We start from the raw sequence: 19,050 nt of genomic DNA, 5'->3' as shown, positions 1-19,050 counted from the left end.
GACGGGAATTAGAGGAATTAGGTGAATATATGGTTTTTGATAGACACATTGATGCACACAGAGAGATATATATATATACATACACACAGAAATATAGATATAAATATGTGTATTATATATAGTTTTATTGCCTAGATCTGCCCATTGAGAGTGCCTGGAAGCAATGACACCTCAATAACAATGAACACACCAAGTATCCAGATCTTGGTTTCTAATTACCATTCCCCACTAACAGAAATTAAGCCTCCTTGGTGAAATGGCTGACTATACACAGAATTGAAGCAGGGAAAGTACCAGATGAGCCTGGAACATCTTGTTATACCTGAGAGCAAAGATGTGCACAAATAATGATGGAGATAAATTAAAAGGACAGAGAAACCAGCTTGAACAAACTTCTACTCATACTTCTACTGCTTAAATTGGAAGCAATTTGAGGATAATATCAAATCATAACAGGAATGAAGTATAACCCATTGAATAAAATAGGAAACAATCATATTTAAATAAATTGATAGTTTGATGAGAAGAGAGATTTTATATAGTCTTAAAGTACCTCTCCACAAAATACCTACTTAAAACAAAGAGAAAACAGAGTAACTTTACCGTGGAAAAGTCTGGCAGACACTGCCTTAAGAAAAAAGTCAAACACTATCAGCAATGGGACAAATCAAAATTATATGCTATACAATAAGATGCAATAAGAACTTAGCATCACTTCTGGCATGTTCCTGTTAAAGACTCACAATTGAGTCTAATCTTGAGGAAATATCAGACAATCCAAATTAAAAGATATTCTTCAAAATAATTGGCCTTTTATTTTCAAAAGTGTTCAGATTGTAAGAGTCAAGAAGACTAAAGAACTGTTTCAAAGTGAAGGAAGCTAAAAGGAGATGACAACTGAATGCAACGAGTGATTTTACTGGATCCTTTTGCTATAAGTGGCATTATTGGAACAACTGATGAAACTTAAATGGATTCTAAGGAATATACCATCATAATGTATCCATGTAAATTTCCTGATTTGGTGGTTGAATTTGATTACGTAGGAGAATATCCTTATTAGGAAGAAATACACGTGAAGGTATTCAGGAGTGAGCAACATAGTACCAAATGATTCAGGAAAAAAATAGTTCTGGTACTATACTTCCAGCTTTTCTAAAACTTTATGCTTATTGCAAAGTTTTGAAAACTATATCTATGAAAACCCACCCAAGCATTTGAGTAAAACTGTTTTCAAAATATTCATATAAAATAAATTCAAAACCAATTTTCCACATCTGCTCCATTAATTTACTATTTGATTGGAAAACTAATCACTCATAACTACTTAAAAAGTGATACAATCTTTTTTTTTCTATTTGACATGATTCACTCAGCAAATAGTCAATGAGTTCATATTAGGGGAGGTAATAAGGTCACAGCAGAAGATAAAGTAGACTGTGTCTTAGTCTTATTGAGTTTACATTCTGTAGAGGAGATGAACAATAAATAAGAAAAGAAATCATTTCAGACAGTGATTGTGATATGAAGAAAACAATACAAGGTAACGTGAAAGAAAGTGGATAGAGTGGGAGAGGGTGACTTTAAAGAAAGTGGTCAGAGAGGGTCTTCCTGAAAAGGATGAAGACAGTGCAGGCAAGGGAGACACCTCGTACAAAAGCCCTAGGCAAGAAATGCAGGAAGAAAAGAGCAACCAGTGTGTCTGAAAAGCAACAAGCAAGGGGAGATGATAAGAAACAAAGCCCTAATACCAGCTCAACACAGTTAGCGTAAGAGAAGCGATCTTATAGAAGAAAGCCATGTTGGAACTATGAATAACCCTGAATCACTGACCCCTTGGAATCTTTGCTTTAGTTTGCCTAGATTAGTAAGGGTCTGTCTCAGGGGATTTGCAGGCTCTATAGATTTGATGGCCCCTCCCAGATGCAATAAGATGATAACTTTGTTCTTTTGAGTTCTCTAGGAATGTGATAGCCTCTGGACAGAGATTCTATGCTGATATCCATGACAACTGAAAGATCTGATGTGGCAACTCCCAGTCTGCAACACCAGGGGGTTCAACATTTCCTAACCCCCTCCCCTATAACCCACTGGCCTATATAACTGCTTCAAGATTCTATGCCCCACTTAAGATGGTTCTTTCGGAAATTAGTCAGTCATCTTCCCCCTTGCTGGCAAGTTGTAATAAAAAGTCCTTTCTCTCCTACCACCTTGCCTCTTGACTATTGGCATGTCTTGTGGGGAGCAGACAACTCTCCTCTCAGGTGGTAACAGTCCAAGATAAGACGCAGCACTAAAGTTGTGTTGGGCTTTGTGGGCCACATTGAGAAGCTAGACCTTTATTCTAAGGGCAGTGGATAACCATGAAAAGGTTTGACCTTTAATAACCCCTCTTACCTTTAAAAGATTACATTACCCACACTGTAGGACAAATGGACTGGTTGCAGCAATGCAAGAAAATTAGCAAAATGATAAGTTAGGAAGTTATTGTAGTACCAATGGGAATTGATTTGGTAAAAACCAGGTTAACAATTAGAACACACAGAAGTAGACAGACTGGGGAAGTATTTTGGACTTGACAATATTTACAATACACTTTCATAAGATACTATGTATTTTTGGTTCAGCAACTTCTATGTATTTGAAGTAACTTCTGTCTATTTTACTACTTAACTCCTTAATCTTGGCAGGAATAAAGTAATTAGGAGCCTGTGAACCTAGTTAGACCAAAGACAAAACAAATCTAGGGCAAAGTAAAAGTCCAAAAAGAAAGGACTCCTTTTGATATGTGGTTCTTTCAGTAAAAATGGCGGCTTTACTCTAATGTGAGAAGTGCAAAGTAGCATTAGTTTTTGTTCAAAAGAAGTGTTGGTTGACACAAAATGAGCATAAATTTGTCATTTGAAGCAAGAAGGGAGAATATATTCACAACTGAAAAAACAGGAAATGAGATATTAGGAACTACCATAATCTTGAACATCTATGGGGTGAATTGGGTAGAGAAACAGACAGCTTGAAGAAATCAGAATGTCAGCCCTGGACTTAGGAAATTTTACCAGAGGATACAATTCCACAACTAGCTAAGAAAGGGTGTGTTGAACTATCAGATTTGACTAAAACCTGAAGAAATACATACCTGGAGCCCAGTCCAACCCACAAACAAACTTTGCAATGTCAGTGGTCTGCCCAGATTAATTTTCCTTTCTGAGAGCAGTGTTCTTTGGAAGTAAAAGGATTTAGAATATACCACTGCGAAGGTTTTTTGTTGTTTTTTATTTTTTCTGAACTTCCCTTATCAGTCTAACAGCAGAGCCTCCTAAAAGAATTCATCTGTCATACATGAATCCCCTCCCTAGGAGTTATGTAACCAGGAAAAATTGACTCCTCTCACAGGAGACAAGAAGTTGGCACCAGGATAAGAAATTGCCTAAACAAATATTGTCACAAACCTATCACATCTCCCATCCATTCTCCTAAGGGCCCATTTATCTTTCCTAAAAGTCATATGTTTTCCCATAACTGCCCTTCACCCTCTCCCCTTCCCCTATTAAAATGGCTTTTATGCCCCAAATTCTAACTGCCTCGAGTCACATTTTTCTGTGAACATTCCTGTATGTACTTGAATAAAAATCTGTTTTTTCTCTTGCTAATCTGTCTTTTGTCAGTTTAATTCACATACCCCCAAACATTAAACCTAAGAGGGTAGAGAAAAAGTTTTTCCTCCTAAAAGAAGGAACAAAAGAATTTCCTATATAAAAAGAACAAGAGAAAGAATAAAACCTATTCCTCACTCAGTTGTTGTTTGCACAAGATCAATTTATAGATATTTTATACTCCAACTAAATCTTACAAAGAATTTTAAGCAACACTCAACAAAAACACATATAGTAAAATAATAAACTCTCATAGTAATAAATCATTCCTGGGAAAATTTAAGGCATGCGTCGGAAGGGAGTAAAACAAGTATTCAGATCCTAAGTGTCTATATAATTCATTTTCTCTCTAAGGTAGTCAAAGGGAAAAGGGAATTATAGTTGACTTTTTGTTGTTAAAAGGGAGGAATAATGATGCAATGATTCCTCAGAGAAAGCACAATTTTCCTTAGCACTTAGAGTTAAATGGGATTTCCCTCATGGGACACGGAGCCATGTTGTAGGCAGCATCCTTGACAACATTCCCACTGCAAATGTAGTATCAGATTTCATAAGTATGTTTCTTGTAGCATTCCTCCATGAAATGTAGGAATAACAGCTCAAGGGAGCAATGCTTAACAAAGGGCCAGGGTGGGGCTAACCAGCATCCCTGTTTGCCAAGTATTCTTCTCTATCTTGCTGGTGTGACTCAGCTTGTTAAAGCTTTACCACCCCTGGTTACGTGATCAACAGAGTTCCACCGAAGCTAGAGCAGGAGTTCCTCAGCTCCTCAGAACATAGCAGGTCTTATATTTGGTACATCTTCAAAAGGATATATAAATGACAAGCCCTTAAAGAGGCAGAAGACATGAAAGCACACGGTCTTGCCTGACTGGTATCTACAATGAGTAAAGTACAATTAACATGAGAGGAAGAGAAATTTAACTGAAAGTGTTCTAGGCTAAGACAGTGACTCTAGCTCTGGCTCTCTAAAAGCATGAGCTTTGAAAAGCTCATTTATCTTCCGTGCCTCCATCCCTAAAGTATCTAAAATATGCTTTGGGAAAAGTTAGATTTATACAAAGAAATATCAAGAACCAGGGGAAGTGTATTCCTTTCAATCATTAGCCACCACTAATACACTACTTGTCTTCCAAGAAGGAGCAAAGCTACATTCCTAACAAGCAGAGTATACGAACAATTAGCAACCAATTGGAGCAGTTCATTTGAAAATTTGTCACTTCCTAGAGAGTCACAAGTATGAATTAGAAAAAAAAGAATGAGTTTGTCCTTGAGACTCAATGAGTTATTTTCTAGAAGGATGCAGGAAAGTCAAAAGTATGGGATATGGAACATTTGACAGATGCTTCTATTTTTGATTATATGCAAAGTGAAGTGTCTCAACAGTCAAGAAGTGAAAGAAAAACATTTAACAGGTAATTTTGTCCATATGTTTAAAACCGAGCTGCGAAACTTATTTCTTTTTCTCTAGGTGCTTCCAGGAAACGATTTCTTCTGGTCCACCTTTTGGTAATGAGATAAGGAAAACTGTGTCACTGTCACTTGAAGACTAATTGACCAGTTAGTTGGTCAACCAGTTAGGAGTTCTAGGAAGAAAGAGGTTACTTAAAGGAAAATCAATTAAATGGGTTGCCTCCTTTTGAAGGAAGGTAATAAAGAATCCTGGTTCAAAATATAGATCTGGCGTCAAAATGCCTGGGTTTAAACATTTGCTTGCTAGATGACAAAGAGCAATTTACTCATCTCTCTAAACCTTTGTTTCCTTATCTGCAAAATGGGAATGGTAACTGTAAGTACCTCATCAGGTCATTTTGAAGATTAAAACCATAATTCATGTAAAGTATTTGAAATAGGCTCTGCTTTATAGTAAATGCTCATAAATATTCATTGCAATGATTATACCTTTAGCAGAGTGACTTGGGTTACTAAGCTAGGCACCTCTCCCAAAAGGTGGTTCCACCAAGTCACTACTGAGAAATGTGAAAGGGGAATCTTATGCTGACATAGTTTAAACTAGATCAGAAATTCAATCATTTTCTTTCCCAAAGACTATTATTTATTCTTAAGAAATTTTCTCCCAAAAATCTTTCCCCCTCAAAAAACTCATTTTGACATTTCAAGTGTAGCTTCAATTTATTTTAACTAGCTAAAGAACATTCCATCTTACATAAACATGTTTTAAAAATATAATTAAAAGAAACAATGAGATTCCATAAGGGGAAAGAAGACAATGAAAATGTGTTCATGATCTGAACTTCATAGATTATAGTTGGAATGTTTGTACAGCTGCACTATTTAATTGGTTTACTATCTTCCCAGAATTTTGAGCAATACAAGGGGAAGATTGCTAGACTGTTCTTTTCATCCTGTGGCAAGTCAGGGAAAAATGTCGCAGAAGTAGTCTGGTTTACAGATGGAAGCAACTGGTTTACCTTGAGTTTGGTGGACTGGAGGAAAGAGTAGAAAACTACAGAACACAGTTGACAGGAACTTCTGCACATTCTGTGCATATCAAGAATGTGGCCATTGGATCCAGAAAACAATGCAACAAAAGTGCAGAAGATCAGACAATAAAATGAATATAGGAGTAAAATAGGAGCGTGTCTCCTGCTCCCACAATCGAACCCAATTCCCATTTACAGGCAATCTTGAGCCATTTAACCTAGATTAAACCCTCCCCAGAAACCCTAGACTCCAATCTAAAACAAAACTTCCCTCTCTTGAACTCAACAATTTCCACGAACTTCATCCACCTTCCAGATATAAGAAGAGAAATCCTCAACTCCCCATGTATACTAGATTGGTGTGTGTGCCAAGTCACTGTTGCTTCCGGGGATAGTAGAGCATTGCTCTCTCCTGAATCCTTGTGTCTCTATATCCAGGTAAGGAAGAGATGGTGGAATTCCAAAACATAAAGACCATTCACAGTTAGAGGTATAGCAAAAAGGACCCTGAATTTTGAGTCTGAAGATCTGGGTTCCACTCCTAGCTAGGTTACCAACTAGATAATCTTGGGCAAATAGTAAATCCTCTCTAAGCCTGAATCTCCTCAGTTGTAAAGTAGGTACAATAACATCCTACTTAAGAGTTTCTTGAGAGGATAAAAAGAGATAACAAATGTCAAAATTCTAGGTAAACTCTAACATGCCGTCAGAGTTTGCTATGATTGTTTGATAAGGTTTCCAACAACTGTGTTTTATCTCCCTCAAAGAGATTGTGACTTTCTTGGGAACAGGTACTGTTTTCTCATTTCTTTTGTATTCACCCATTTCTTGAGAGATATCTTTGTAGAGTGAGCAGAAAAAACACTGAACTGTATAACTTGGGTTTTGGTTTCTTCCATGAGTCATTTAATCTCTCTGATCCCAGTGTCCTTGGCTCAGAAGTTTATTTTCTCACATAACAGGAAGTCCAAAGTTGATGCATTATTGTCCAAAGCATCAATTTCATCCTCAGGCTGGTCATGAGATGACAGCCAGCAGCAACTGGGGCCACAAAGTTCCTGGTATGCTTTGCCCTTAAGTGTGAAGATGCATCCTTGCCTTAAGTGAACCAACAACAGCCACCTGGGAAACGTCATAGCACAGTGATTGGCTGAAACTATGGTTCTCCATTACAACGGCACTTTAGAATCACCTAGGAAGTATTTTTTAAAACACCCTGTTCCCATACGCCAGAGACTATGATTCAGTATGTCTGTGGGGAGAAGGGGAAGCTGGGGCATCATTTTTTTTTTTTTAAGAACTCCAGATGATTCAAATATGCAGCCAGAGATGAAAAACAGCACTTCAGAGTAATTAGAATGCACCTATAAAGCTGGGGGTGGGGATGTTTAGAAGATAAGCAAGAAGTGGATAATGTAGTGGATACAGCTACAGAGTATACAGCCCTTTAAATGTTCAACGTGCACATTTGCGTGTTAAACATTCAACAGTAAAGAAAGCTACTTAATGTTTTTTCTGGCTGCTTAACAAAGAAGGATCATGGCAAACAAAACAAAAGGAAGAGCTAACAGCCGAGTGAAGCATAAAGAACAAAAGCCCCTTTTACTAGTCTCAGACCAACATTCTTATAGGAATTTCTGAGATAGATTAGATATAGATGAGCTATACCAGCATAAAACAGGAAGCTCAATAAGGTCAAAGTTAAGGAGCATAGACCCCAGAGGTCAAGATAAAGTTGTCATTCAGGAATCTGAACAGACAAAGTCAATATCAGGACCCAGGGGACCATGAGTTGACAGTGAACTGACACAGAAGCTATTTCTATTAGGAAAGTAACTGATTCCAGAGAATAAGTGACTCTGAACCCCTAGAAAAGAACCATCGTGGAAAAGAAATGAGCTGGAAATGGTACGAGAAATGACAGCAGTTGCAGATACCTCTTCAAGTTGAACTGGCTGTCTTCATTGTATAGAAGCAAAGAGAAGAAAAGGAATCTTCCCAAAATAACAAGGAGGCAGAGAGATGAACTACATGAGACCTCTGAAAGGGCAAACTCCTCAGTGTTGTGCCCGTAGGAGAATTTTTCTTGTCAAAGTGCAAGGCTTATGACCTGGTGAACCAAACATTTGAGATTTATCCAAAAGGGAATTAAAAGTACAGAAGACTAACAACTCAAAAAACACCCCATGAAACAAATACATGGTAAATGAAGGACGTGAAGAAAAGCAGTACAGATATTCCATTATGCGTCAAGAGCAAGATATAAGAGAAGCAATGATGTAAACGTTTTATCAAAATGGCATTACTGAGGTCATTAATGATGTCTGAATGTTGGTAACTCAAGGAGTCTTGGGTATGTAAGCAAAATCACACAGATCACAGTTCTGGCAAAGTTACAAATAGGAAGCACTTGTGCAAACATTATGTGACAATGTCCCTTTGGGAAAAGCATGAGTGTAGTCCAGAAAGAAGTGTATTTGTCCAGTCTAAAGAAGCAGTTAGCTAATTCCTGACCCCTTCTACAGGCACTCCTTGGAACACTTTGAGTCAAAACATCAACAGATCCTATCTGGCAGCCATTGATTGAACAACCTTCCAACACACACCACTTAAACACAAACGAGAGTCAGGAAGCCCTTCTGTCTTAATAGAACTTTTTATCTTTCATGTGAGTTCAGTCTCCTGTCTTAGAATTGCGTTCACCACAAGTCTTGGAAAGGTTGTTAGTAATGCCTCCTATCCTTCTCCTCAAAAGCTCACTATTCTGTAGTATTTTTCCTCTTTGCAGGGGGGTGGAGGTAGAGGGAGTTTGGAATGAGAAAATTTGATTAATAAAAATAACGTAGCTTTGAAAACAAGAAAGAGAACTGAAAACATTAAAATAAAACAATCTTACACTACAATTCATTCAACCAATATCTATAAGAACCTACGATAAGCCAGACATCATGATAAGGGTTAAGATCATGAAAATATTCTGTAGACCCACTGCAAAAGAGACTAATAGGAATATGCAAACCAAAGCTTGGGAAGGTGATGGTGGAAAGGTATTTAAGCTGAAATGACAGTTCGTGAAAATTCTGCCAGTGGTGTTTTGATGCATTGGAGAGATGAAGGACTGGAAAATGGTGATATATTATTTGTGCCTGTAAATTTAAGTTAGTACATGTAGCATTTGCTCCTTCCAAAATTTTAAATGATTTTCAAATTGGTAAATCTATGTACTTTAAGTTGTTAATATATCCCATGGCACTGAGTCACAAGAATATAGGGCAAAAATTGGCTCCAAATTTATGTCTTTCAAGAAGTCTTCCCTCTTCAGATCACTCTGCAGCTGTCTCCTCGGTGCCCATTTATATTATTTTGTACGAGTGATAGTTATGTTGCAGAAAGTTAAGCCCACAGACTTACAGCAGTTGTGCTCATATCCTGGCTCGAAAACTTACAAGTTGTGTGATCCTAGATTTTCTCAATGAATAATCCTTTAAAAGCCCTTGTTACAGTTCCTGGCACAGGAAAAGTGGACAGTAAATATTAGGTATTATTATTTGTGGTTTCTTTATTGTTTTAAATTCTCATGGATTTGTGTCATATTCCTATGTTTGCTCTCAAGAAATTACTGTAAATAACTGCCTTCAAAAATAAATTCCAATGCATTGAAATATAATGATCAAACCTGAATATATTAATTTAAAAATGGCCAGATGTCAGAAATTCAGAGCATTATTGTTATAGTGTGCCAGAAATTCTGAGCATTTTTCTCATATTGTGTTGGGTAGGTAAGATTAGATTTACGCACTACATCGACTTCAGGAGTCTGTGCCTAGATCCATGAACTCTAAGACCTAACATGGTCAGGCAAACCCAGTCACTCATGTGACCCTAATCCTCAAACATCCATAATTTCACTTCCAATAAGATATAAGAAATGAGGGGATAACTTCTGGATACCCGTTTCAGAACTAGAAGAGATGACTATAAAGTATAAACTTCATGATAAGTTTCTGGTACTCTAACCAGACTCCTCCTCTGGAGGGATGGAGGAGGGGATCCAGCCACCTGTACAAAAGGGCACATGTGGAGAGCTCCTGCAACGCTCATCTTCCCCTCTGAATAGAAGCTCAGGGCTCCCGTGCATCTGTGGTTCACACTGGACCCTGAGACATTTGAATAAACCCAACATGAGATGTTTCTAAAATAAGAAGGCAGTATGGATAACTTCTTGAGGGTCTTGGAAGCATTGCTTAATGAGTCCATGGCCTGTGGGGCCGACAGTCCTTGAAGTGTGAACATCAGCAACTGCAGACAACCGCACCAGGAAGGATGCAGCGTTCCGCATCTTAGAAAGGCCTCCTACCATTTCACTTAACTTCCCGGGAAGGGCTTTTCTTTTTTTATTCCAACAATACTATTTGACACCTGAGCTTCCTAGAGACTTAACTGACAATACATATTGTTTAGTAACCCTGCTATGAAACATGGTAGAAATATAAAGAAAATATACAGCAATATACAGAATGGCATTTCTTTGCCCTTCTCCATGGTTCTAATGAAAACAGAGACACATTTGATGCTGATACAAGATTACTGAGTCAGCACAGAATTTTTTTTTGTTCATGGAATTGGTGGTGTTTGGGAAAAGAGAGGATTTTTTTTTTTCCAACAGCACAATATTTTGCAGCCATTAATTAATTATTCCATTTAATCCGTGTGCATTCCCTGAGGCTTAGCACAATATTCCTTAAAATCTGTGATAATTGTCAAAGTAATTTAGGTTTAACAGGACATATCTCTGACAGAGCTGGGGGAAAAAAGAACATGAAGGTACAAATAGCTCTTCCCAAAAGTAGAGGTTACCTGCAATAGAATTTAAATTGTACTCCTTATTGCCTCTTCATACATTTTTTTAAAACTTTGGTTCAGAAGATTTTCTTCTTTGCTTTCTTATATTTTTCTTTTTAGAGAGAAAATCTTGCCACACTCTAAAAATATGTTATCATTGGCACATAAGCAATTAACTTTTATTAAACAAATATAGCGGCATTTTAAATTATTACTATCAATGTATGTTAAAGGGGAGGCAATGAATAGTCCTATTATGAATCACTCAGACTCTCTCTATAGACACTCTTTTCATAAGTGGTTGAAATGAAAAACCTCTAGGTCTTTCCAGTCTTTTTTTTTTTTTTTTTTTGCTGAGGAAGATTCACCCTGAGCTAACATCTGTGCTAATCTTCCTCCACTTTATACATCAGTGGGCTCCACAGCATGGCTGAGGAGTGGTGTAGGTCTGAGCCCAGGATCCAAACCCACGAACCTGGGCCACCGAAGCAGAGCGTTCCAAACTTAACCACTATGCCACAGGGCTAGCCCCTAATCATTTTTTTTAAATAAATTATTTATTAAACTCGCTTGAATGTGATTTTTAGGCAGTGATGTGCTGATAAATGTTTATCATTCGGCTATCATTTGTAGTCTTCACCCCTCCTTGTAAATACTCCCACCTTGGCTGATTTCAAGCTATCACCGTGATGCCCCCAACACAGTGTTTGGAAGAGGAACACATGACAGGCTCTCACAAGCTGGTATGAACCCACTCTGATACTCCCAAACACAGCCAGCAGGACTGACCTACAAGATGAAGCACACCCCCAAAATTCAGCCATTATCCAACATCTAGAGAGGTAGGTGAGTATATCCAAAATGATTTTTTCCTCTGCCTCACTGGAAAGTTTTCCAGTAGTCTTCATTTATCTCATATCCTAGTCTAGGAGATACATCAAGAACAACTAAAAAAAAGGTGGGGGAGGGGAGGGGAGAGTTCACTCGTCTATAGGATGTCTTAATAGCCCTTATTAGCATTATTATTGACTAGAATAAAGCACTTAGCATAAATTAACCAGGGAATTCTCAAGGATCCCTGAGGAGTAAGTAGGCAATAAGTGTGAACTCCATTTTATAAGAAGGGCAGAGTTTCTGAGAAGATAAGAAATTAAGTTGGGCAATAGAACATTAAGCAGCAAAAATTCTTTTTAGCGGCAGAGTGGAAGAGACCCACTCCTCTGGGAAAAACAAGCCATCTTTATTCCCCTACACACTCCAGTCTTAATACACTTGTTCTAGTTACACTCAACCTGTTCTTCCCAGCAGGCGCTCAGGGACTGGGGGAGTATAAACAATTAGAAGCAGCAGCCTCTGTGAATTTGAATTTTCCTTCGGCCTCCTCAGATACTGTCACCCATCCTAAAAACTTACAGCTAGAATAAACTGTAGCCTTATGAAATAGGCCACAGTACTGAGAAATTAAAATTTGTCTTATCCTTCTTGCTGAAAATTCACTGGCCAGAAGAATTTAAAAGTTTTTTTCTCCTCTCCTAGATATGCCTTTGTATTCTCAATTCCCTGGGAGAAAATAAGCCAGTTTTGGTTTCAGATCCATGAAGGTAGATTGAGTTATACGGTCTCAGAGGTGGAAGGCTTGGAAGTTTTTGCCCCAAAAGACCCTGAAGAGAGCTAGATTTCCAGGGACTGAAAGCTGGGGATGACAGCCTCAAGTGGAGGTGGGAGGCTGGGAGCAGAAGACACCTGCACACTGCTCCCTCGTGGCATCTAAGAAGCCCCAGAACTTCTGTGTGACTATCAGGATGCTGACAACACACAACTCAGAGGCTCAAGCCAATGTCCCAAGTCAATGTCCCAAGCCCATGTCCCATGGAGGAAGTGACTAGCAATGGGGAACCACCTTCAAATGGGCTACACAAGCTTAAACAGCAAGCTACACAAACTTAAACACCAGCTTAAACACGTCAGCGACTATCAAGCAGGACAGAGAACAGAGGCCCTCTTGTCCAATTTTTCTGCTTCATTTCAGCCCTCTTGGCTCTTTCGCTGTTCTGAGTGAGGTGGGGACAGGGGAAGGGTCTCCTGAAAAAACAACTTGAGTTTGACTGTCCTACTAGCCAGGCAGGCAAGGGGAGCCATCCGTATTTCATTTGTTTCAAAATAATAAAGAAATGAGATGCTTTTTGCATCTCAGTGTCATGCTGAAAATCTTGGAGTTCCTTGACTGTAGCAGGAAGGGCTTTTTACCATCCTCCTTTGCCTTAGGCTACTGGAAATCCTATCCTGTTAATCTGTACTCCTTCTATGAATGTTCCCTGACTCCACAAACATCTCCACTGCAAATGAATTAACATGAAGTCAAGCTTAGTGAACCGGCTCAGGGCTTTGACATTTTATACCTGCAACATGTAGGTTACCCTAGGTCTCGGGATGCTCCTCTTTGGTTAAATTACATTGATTAAAGATACGTGCAGCCCTCTTTAAATTAGTAATTACCATGAGAAAAGGTTGTTCCTGCCATACTTTTTTTGCCCGATTTGGACAATTAGAGATATCTCAGGTGCATTTCTAGAATCTTAGCAGCTTTGTGCATAAATTTTATGAAGCAAAGCAAAAGCAGAGAAAGCATGGCAAACATCAGTCTCCATCAATAAGCCCAGTGGTCAAAGCTCTTGCCTTCCATGCCATCAGAGAATAGCGGAGTAATATGCAATGATAGAGCGTTAGGTTATTGTGCCAACTTTGCTCGGAAGAGAGTGAGGCTCATTTTCTGCTTTTACTTGAAAGTGAACGTTTCTACCTTCAGATTGGACAGACTGTTTAAACTCTACGAGCCATGGCTTCCTCAACTAAAATTCTGCGTATTCAACTGGATGATCTCTAAGATTCCTTGCAGCACTAAAATTCTAGGATTCCAAGATATTATGAAATCCCAAAAACAAAGGAGAAGAGGGACATTGTTCTCATTCTATTGTCCTCCCAGCTGGATTTATCATATTAAGATTCTGAGTCATAAATAAAGAAAAGACACTGATACAATATAGAACTTGTATTTGTAGGAAGTGCATTTTTCATCCACATGGATCTTAACTATTTCACGTGCTAACAAATAATTGAACAGACTATCTATAGAAATGGTTTTGTCTATTCATCCACTTTTCTCTATAACAGTAAAAATAACTATTTTCTTTGTTATAAAACTGTGTTCGAATAAAAATAGGGAGATGCAATCCTCAACAGTTTCTGAGATCTAGCTGTGGGAAAAGTCACCGCATCTCTTTATATAAGCACAGAGGTAAGAGTGCCATCTACTGGCCTCCATTGTCTATTGGGGTCTTTCTAACTTTGATATGTACAATAAAATTTTTACTCCACAAATATTTTCTCAAACTTGAGTCTACACTCTGCTTCATGAAAACTCTGAGTTCCTTAATAGTTTGACGTACAGAGCCTAAATAGAAAAATCACTTGTCCTAATGTCCAAAATACACAAAATATAGTAATATATGCTAAATATACGAACCCACTGTGAACTAAATAAATACTTCTTTTAATTATATCCTACAATATTTACCATGTCAAAAAACTATAAACCTATCAGCTCCAAGAGTAAGTAGCTAATGTCTTTCTTTAACAGCTTCTAAGAAAGCTAGAATATTTGGAGTATTCATATGTAGGAAGTCGTGTCAACTGTCAAAAGTGTCCTCAGCTTGCAAGCAGTGAACTAAGGTGTAGGTCTGTTAACAGAGTTCAATGAAGGAAGAAAGAAAACACAGTGAAGTTGAAAAGTCATATATCAGATATGACCATCACTTCTCGCCTCCGCATTGACGTCAGTGGGCAGATGAAGGCCAGACTGAAGCATTTAGTGACTCTCCTTTATGAGGTGCTGTGATGTTAACATCTGGGCCACCAAATGCACGCTTATTCTTCTTAATCCTCCCCCAACGCCTCCTTCAGAAAAGATTCTCTTTTAAGGGAACCCCCTACAGCAATAGAGCTGCCCAGGGAATGTTTCACATAAAAACAAAAAATTCCAACCAATTTCTTAGCCCAGTAAGCCCGAGATCCTCCCAGGAAAATCTACTCCCTTGCCTGAAATGTTGAATAACTGTTTAGCACAATCCTGAAATTATCTAAGGAGATGTATGAGGCAACTGGAACATTTTTATTCAAAAATGTACACGAGACTTTCTATGCAGAAAGTATTTAACTGGAAGAAAATAATCTTTCTAAATAGATGAGATTCAATACGACTGAGAAGCCAAGAGAGGGACTAGCACAGTTTTTAAGAACTAGCACAGTTCTTAACTCCTTGGCATTCCTGTTAATTTTCTGCTTTACCTATATTGTAAAGATAACATAACAATTATATTGTAAAGATTTCTTAACAATTCACTGATTCTTGGCATTTTATTTTCTCGTGATGCCATGCTGTGAAGTTGTCTGGAAAAGCTAATTATTAAAATATTAAATCTAGTGACCAGTATACTTTAAATGAATTCAGGCATAGACATAAACAAAATCTGTATAGAAAGAAAACAATGTACTTACTGTCCTTTTGTTGAAAGATGACATCAATTGTGTTGTTTCCTCTGTGTACGAAGATGAGTAGTGTGAGTAAGCCACACTACAAATTACTCACAGTCTGTATTTTGAATTAAAGCTATTTCATGATCAAAGTGTGGTTTCAGCTAGTATTGGTGACATATCTTCACAGCTTTTTCATAACCAGTACCAGGATATACGAAGGCAGTTGCCTAAAGCTCACATCCTGCGTCTGGTTCTTTGAGAACGTCTTTAGATTGGTTTGTGTGCCTCCACCAACTTTGCCAATGTACTAATGACAGAGCTCTGAAACCACATCCACAAGAATGCAGGAAACCAATGGTGAGTTTACACCAAGTTAATGATAATAGACAACTTGAAGGAAATTAGTTATGTAACACATGCCACTCTTCATACTCACTCAACATTGAAAACCCCCGCAGATCAACTACAGTGACAAAATTCAGACCAAGCATAATTTATATTTGTTATTATACTCCATAATAAAATATTTTCCCATTTGTTTTTCAAGATATCCTCTAAGATAAGCAGACCATTTTACAAATCACTTGAGATCATGGACTCAGTGTTTCATAGTTGGAAATAGCTACTGGGTTTCTCCACTTGAGTAATGTTTACTGTAAGTCTTGAAAACCCAAACCCAGTAGAGCTTGTCAATAATATACTAGTAAACACTAAACCATAAACTTGGTTGACATAATCCAATGGAGGACAAAATTGATATCTGCTAGCACTGCCACATGCTCTGTTGATGGAATTCATCTCTCAGCCAAATAGCTGGCGCTGGCACTGCCACTCCCAGCAAGAAATGACAAAGAACAGGTGCCCAAGATAGACATTTTCCTCTAGACTGACGGATGACAGTATGGAGTGAAAACAATGGAGTAACACAAATTTGCTTTTTGAATATATCAAACTCATGTCAGTATCAAAATATATGAGATTATCTACAGGAAAAAACAGACATCAAAAGGTTATATTTTATCAAGTTTAATAGCAGAGTCAAGACTGAAACTCAATTCTAACCTTGAGTCCAGAAAGTAGGGTTGTCGATTGAAACAGTGTGAGAGAATATATATGTGGCCAACAAATCAGTAGCCAAAAAATTTTAAATTTAAACAACAAGCTATTGTAATTCACCAGTCTAGTGAAGTTGAGAATTTAATTATTGCAAGTGCGTGGAAACCTACTGCTCACATAAGCAGCTGCTGGAAAAGTAAAATGATACAACATTTATATACAGATATAGATAAAGATATAGATGATATAGATATTGATATATCCTTAAAAATATACAAATACCCATATCCATTCATCCAATAACCCCATTTCTAGGATAAACATAGAATTATTTATAAGGTCGTTTATCTCAAAGTTAATTGCAACAAATAATGGAAATAATAAAAAGGAGTGCCTATACCAAGGTGATAAAATTAAAATTAATTTTTGTCTCTCATTACAATGACATACTATGCGGCCAAAAAAAATCATGTTTTAGGAGAATAGTTTATGAGTTGGAAAATGCTTTACATGTATTTTGATATATTCATATGTGCCTTTGATATATTTTGATATAAAAAAGTTTACAAACAACGTGATAGGTATGATCCTAATGAAGGCAATATTTGTGAATACATGTATTTAGCAAATATATGGCCACTAATACACATATAAAAAGACTTGGATTCGAAATTATTGATTTTTTTCCTTCTTATAATTGATATTTTTCGAATTTTCTGCAGTGAATACACATTTGGTTTTTTACCAGAGAAAATAATCTTATTTAAACCAAGGCAAGGTGAGACACTTGGGAATAAACAAGACTTATGCTTTGGGAGGATGAGTGGCTGCAATGCTTTCAGGCTCCTCAGTCGAACACAGATTAGCACTTGGACAATTTATCTGGCTCTTAATTTTCTGGATGTTAAGGCAAAAAGGAGTGGCAAGTTCCTTTTTCTATCAAGAGAAAACACATTAAATTATTTACAGGTTTTTTTCCCCCTGGAACTATAGTCAAACAGGAATTTAGCGTCATTTGAATCCTTACATAAAAGACCTCATGAAATATATTGAGCAGTAACGTCAACTGTCGTCTTAGAAATTGGTAGCTTTCTTTTGGTAACTTTTAGGCATCAACCCTGTGATAAATCATATTCTACTGTATGAAATTAAATAAAAATACAATTTTGTTTGAGATCTGTGTTATATCCAGCAAGAGGTGGGTCTTCATAACATGTATTTAGATAACAAGTGTTTTTGATAAAACAATAATAATTTATCCTATAATGCTCTGTTCTAGAGGAATCATTTCATTGGTTGTAACAAAGCTTTAGTTAGAAGCAGAATGCTTCCTTTTATTCAAAAATATCTTTAGTCTCCCAATATATTAAACTAAAATAAACACTTCAATCCTTTCCCAAAGGGATTATAACAGGTAGTCCATCTAGTTTTGTGTGCTGCACATTGGAACATGTAACCCGCTCTGAATCACATCAAAACCCTTCTACCTCGAATTTGAAAATGTCCTATATAAGGTGTTCAACTGCATTCTTAGAAATGGCGTAAATAAAATTGTCTAGAAGATTAACTGTGGTGATCAGGTCAGCTTTACCCTAGCTTTATATAAATAACCATTTCACTAGTCATCCAATCAAAGGCAAAACAAAACCAAGGAATGAGTCTTTCTCTTGGCCAGTCGAGAAATGCCCAGCTCTCCTTCGCCTAAATCCTATCACACAGTGTATTTGCCTTCACTTTGCCTGGCTCCTATCCATCGCCGATTCACTGGCCTGTCTATCTTCTCACCAACTATAATACCGAAAGGTATGTTTGGGAAGAACATTGCTAATAATTATGATATCTGGCTCAAAAAAGTCATGGGCATGCCCCAGACATCCCTGTTTGCACTTTAATACCATTATTTTATTCAGCAAACATTTTAATTTCTTACTATGTGCTGGTATTAGACTCTATGCAAAACAGACTAGAGACAGATTTTTGAGGAAATACATGGAATAAAGTGTTATAATTGCTATGGTAACATTAGGTACATGGTTCAACAAAAAGCAAAGGAGAAAACTGTCAAGTTTCTCTAAATAAGAGCTGCACGTTCACTACTGTAAACTATGTGTTGGTATTCGCCTTTTCATGATCTCCCAAGTGTTCCTTTATCTCACATATTGGGATTTAAGGATCAAGTGCAACCATTTTTCTAACCTCCACCATATTCTCTTTCCACTCTCAGCACTCTTGACATAACCTAAAATACAGAGCACATATTCATATTACAGTATTTTATTAATATACTTTAATACAAAACAGCATTAATTAAATGATTGGTATACAAAGCTGGGAACACCCCTCCCTTACGCCATCTAACTATCACTTTGGGGGTTCTGGTGAACATTTGTGATGTATGTGGCATCTTTTGAACATTCTTCTTTTGTCTGTACGTTTCACACATTCTGAGTCCCGTCTCTTCAACACAGAAGCCAGAACTCCCATCTTGCTTGCAGCTAGGTAGAAGCACATGATGCACCCAC

The 19,050-nt window shown here is 37.5% G+C and overlaps 1 long non-coding RNA gene across 1 annotated transcript in view; it reads right to left on the bottom strand.

The window, feature by feature from the left end:
* Positions 1-15,787, bottom strand: part of LOC138924775 (uncharacterized) — a 327,809-nt gene extending 312,022 nt beyond the window's left edge. Inside the window, exon 1 of the long non-coding RNA XR_011439992.1 lies at positions 15,494-15,787. This is a non-coding gene — a long non-coding RNA (uncharacterized lncRNA). The remainder of the gene's footprint in view (positions 1-15,493) is intronic.
* Between the last annotated feature and the right edge of the window lie 3,263 nt (positions 15,788-19,050).

This window comes from Equus caballus, chromosome 6 (genome assembly GCF_041296265.1).
Source record: "Equus caballus isolate H_3958 breed thoroughbred chromosome 6, TB-T2T, whole genome shotgun sequence".
NCBI lineage: Eukaryota > Metazoa > Chordata > Mammalia > Perissodactyla > Equidae > Equus > Equus caballus.
Note: the sequence above shows the minus strand (reverse complement) of the source record. Positions and strands in the feature narration are given on the sequence as shown.